Raw genomic sequence first — 4,623 nt, 5'->3', positions numbered from 1 at the left:
AGCCAGCTTTTTTAACTATAATTTTTAATTTTTTAAATAGTATCTGTGTTCCTTTATATTTTGTCAATAATAAGGAGCTGGTGTCATAGGTATACATGAGGAGATCAGGAAACAACTTGTTCCTTATTTTATTATTTTTTCTAATGTGGCTCTAAAGGATCAAACACAGGAGGTACAGCTTAGCAGTAAATGTTACCTAAACATATTGAGGCATATACAAGGCACAGATAATTTTATATACAGAAGAAATGTTCCAATAAATTTAAATAGAAATACATTAAAAAGGTGAATAGGTACTCTAAATCTAGTCTTCTTTATTAATTTATTTGTTTACCTGTTCAATATTCTGAGTTAGACAGTAGATTTGAGCTTTGCACTTTTCTGTGATAAGAAGAAAATACACAATTGCCTATGGGACCACGTGATGAAAAGAGAGAACTGATGCATCTGAGCTGTCCTCTGGTCAATTTCTCTCTCTCTCTCTCTCTCTCTCTCTCTCTCTCTCTCTCTCTCTCTCTCTCTCTCCCTCCCGTTCCCTCCCTCTCTTTCTTCCTTCCCCTTCTCTCAAACAAACACACACACACACATTCTGTGCCTGCAGTGTATAATTTGAAAAGAACCTATGATTGTTCCAACAAGGGGCTGGGATCTCTGGTCTCTGTCTAACCTGGTTTGATAGCCTGAGACCGTAACCACTGCCCATTTCTTTGGCTGGCTTTTCTAAACTACCTGGCAAGTGTACCCCCTGTGAACTCCCAGTGCTACCACTTGCATTGAACCAACTGTCCACACCCACTGCTTGGCTCTGCCAATGCCACAGCTGTCACATGGCTGTAGTCTCTCACTCACCAAGCTCAAACATCCTGAATGGGAAACATCAATCTTAATTTTAAAATTAACCAAAACAATACAACCTCTGGGTGCAGAATCTATTGTTGTATACTCAACAAATATTCTATGTTGAAATTATTCTGATGATGAATGCCTTCACCAGTTGTCACAATTTTGGGCATCCTAAACATGATCCCACTTTCAGCCTTGCCAAAAAAAACCATTAATTTCTCCCATGTCTCAGACCCATTAAAAGCAGCCTCCATATCATCACTCAGTGATTGGCTTCTTGTTGTCTTTATTAGCCAATCAAATTATTACGGGAAATCTCCCTACTTGTGTGCATGTGTTCAAATGTACATGGAAATAAACAAATGTAATTTTAAAAAATAATTCAGAAATATAAAACTTCTTTGTATACAGCTAATCTATTTCCTTAAAGATATTAACCAAAAAGGGATGAGAAGAAGAACTGAAAGAAAACTGACATATTATGAAGTATCCAAATAAAAACCTAAAATAAAACTATCTACATAAAACTTAAGGAATGAAGCATCAAAGAATTATAAAGTAGAAATTCTAGAAAGACACTTAATCCTTAAACATTGGATAAAGAAAGTATGTTTTGTGCAATGATGGCATCCTCATTGTAATGTAAGTAAATTTGGAGGTACCTAGAAGACACCCTTCTGGGCATGTCTGTGAATGTGTCCCTGAAGATTAATAGATAGGGAAGATGCTCCCTTTATGTGAGTAACACCTTGTCTTGGATTCTAAGTCTGAATATAAAGGAAAGAAAATCAAAGCCAGCAGATTCCTAGGACTCAGCTCCCTGTGCTTACTGACTGCAAACCCAATTCTTCAACCCACTGTACCCCAATTCACATGATGGATTGTCTCCCCTCAATCCATTAACAAAAACAACCCCTTAAATCTACAAGTTTCTCTCTCAGGTACTACATCACAAAAACAGATACTTAATGTCACCAGTCCACCACACATTTTTTCCCATGCACTCACAGTGTTGACCTTACAAGTTTATATATTACAAAAAGACAAAGACTATAAAAACTGAAAACAAATAGCTTTTTAGATCTGATGAAAATTAAAGCTACCAGAAAAAAAAATCTCTTCCCAAACTTGGATATGAACATTGATACAAGGAATCATAATATTTCAGAAGACCCTAAAATTGCCTTCATGGGTCCATATGGGAGTTATGTCAACTTCGCACAGTGAAGACTAAAGAAAAATCACTTCTGCTTAGGAACCATAATTCTGTCAGTTTTGAAATGTATTTAAATCATTCTGCTCTGTTTAACGAAGTTCTTAGAAAGTTGAGGTGTTTCAGTCACTGGCATAAAATGTCTTTTTGTTCATCACAGAACAATATACAATGATATGATAGCAAATTGTAAAATGCCAACTGCAGGTAGCCATCAAGGATAACATAAATACTTGCAAGTAATCTTGCGGAGATTGTTCTTTTTTCGGATTGTAAATTTATGATGGTTTCACTTCTTTAGGCAAGGCCATGAAGTTTACATTTTTGGAAATATTCCTGCTATTAATAGGATTTTCTGTTATTATTGAAAATATATTGCAATCACTAAATATTAGCTCACTCTTTTAAGAAGATTTCTGTAGAACAACAAAGATGTACTCTCTTATTGTAATAATATACATGCAAATAGAAGGTTTCTTATTTTTTAATGATGATCTTATATGAATGCATAATCTTACATTAGTAAGTATTAATATATTTTATAATCAGACTTCTATTAAGTCCTTTATAATTTCAAAATGGCAATAATAAGTCTGTTAGTCTTCAAGTGCCAGTAGTTATTTCTTCTGAGACAGAAAGCAGGCATTTACAACTTAAAGAACATTCCAAGATATTGTAAAACAATTAATCAAAGGTCATAAAAAGGGAACTAATGACTTATTTTAGGTGCTAGGGCAGAGGATGAAATGTGGAGTGTTTTTATTTATACAAAACTTCAATGATAGCTTAGTTTTGGTTTTTAACTCTCCATGAACCTGTGACAGATAATGGATATTTAACCATATTATTCTTAATGGATATACATCTAAACATTCTCTCTTGTAAATTTCTTATTTAATTTATGATTTGAATTTATGTTTGAACGTCTTGTGTACTTTTATAAAAGGGAATGCTTGGGAAAACTATGCTATCTATTGTCCAAGGAAAAGCATAAAAGACTAGGAATTATTATATTGCACATTACTTTAATCTTGACTGATTCAAAATACATAGTGAGATGTGATTTCTTTTTAAAAAATCTGCTTACATGAATGATTTATTGGGATAAATTAAAGTCTCTCTTTTCTCAAATATTATGAAGTTGCTTGTAGTAAGAACAAGCAAATTGTCTCAAATGGATACTTTTAAATATACATTGTTGTTAACTACAGTCACCCTACTGTGCAAAAAAATACCTTATTTTTCAACTTCAGTAACGTAGAAGATCTTTAGGTAGTTTTTTTAGCAACTGGAAGATTAAGTAAAATTATTGGTGTCTATATATGTAGATAACATTAGATAGAGATATAAGAGACCTTTCCTTCAGTGGTGTGGGCACTGGCAGGGTGCCCATATGTCTATATCTAACCCCTCACCTATATTCCTATAAGCAAGCTTAATGAAACTCATTGAGTCCCAAAAAGAATGTGGAAAATAGCAAAATAATATGTCGTTAATTTAGTCATATCCGTGCTGCTAGCAGATAAGAGTCTTAGCTCCCAAGCTATAAAATTAATCAGACTTTCTCCTTGCTCCAATTTATGACAAACAGGAAGCCATTTCTTCTCAGAACCTGGATCAGTCATCTAGCAAATATCTATTGCTGTAGCAGGTTTGTGATACAGTCCATCTAGAACAGATTCTGAAAAAGCAAAAAAGCAATATTTATTTGTTTCTTTACAACAATTTGGTAGGAAAAATCACCTCAAAAGTTCAAAAGGGATATTGTTCATCAGGATAGATGATTCTAGATGCAACTACTAACTGAGAATAATCTAGAGGAAGGAATCCAAAGGAATGGACTTGGTGCAATAGACTCAAGAATCAGCAAGACTGCATAGACCCCAGATTCTAGGAGAAAAAGATGCAGACTTTTCTTCTAAATATCAAACATTCTGCCTTTGAAGGTAGGTGTACTCCCACAGGCCACAGATTCAGATGTCAATACATACCCACAGAGGTTAATATTGACAGGCAATGTAACAGGATCCATAATTTCTAAGATAACATGTCTTTAGGAATATCCTGAAATTAATCTATAAATTGTGTTAATTGTAGAGGAACAACTCACCCTACCTATTGGCGGTGTGACAACATGTCATGGTATCTTGAATCAAATGTGAAAAAAAAAAAGCAAGTGAACCCCATTTCTCATTCTTGAGATTTTCCCATGAGTCCTTCTTGCTCTTTGATTCAATTGAGCCTTCAGTCACACCTTGCTTTCTGTATAAGATACAACATGAGCAAGTGTCTCAACATGCTGCTTTGAATGAGCATGATAATTCCAAAGATTTCTGTGTTCTCCCTCTCAAATGCTCCTTGGGAGGAGGTCTCTGAGGATTGGTAGGCATCAGAGTTAGTTTTTGTCCAGATTGCTAAATATTCAGATTTCATTCTATAATCAAGTAGTAGCTCCTCAATTAGATAAACCCAAATTTAACAAGATAAATGAATCTCTTAATTATTCCTCACTTACAGTAACCATATACCCAGTAAAGTCTATCCATGGTAAATGGTTGTAATGGTTA

This window comes from Apodemus sylvaticus, chromosome 12 (assembly GCF_947179515.1).
Source record: "Apodemus sylvaticus chromosome 12, mApoSyl1.1, whole genome shotgun sequence".
In the NCBI taxonomy this organism is placed as follows: Eukaryota; Metazoa; Chordata; class Mammalia; order Rodentia; family Muridae; genus Apodemus; species Apodemus sylvaticus.
The sequence above is the reverse complement of the archived record's forward strand: the minus strand, read 5'-3'. Positions refer to the sequence as shown.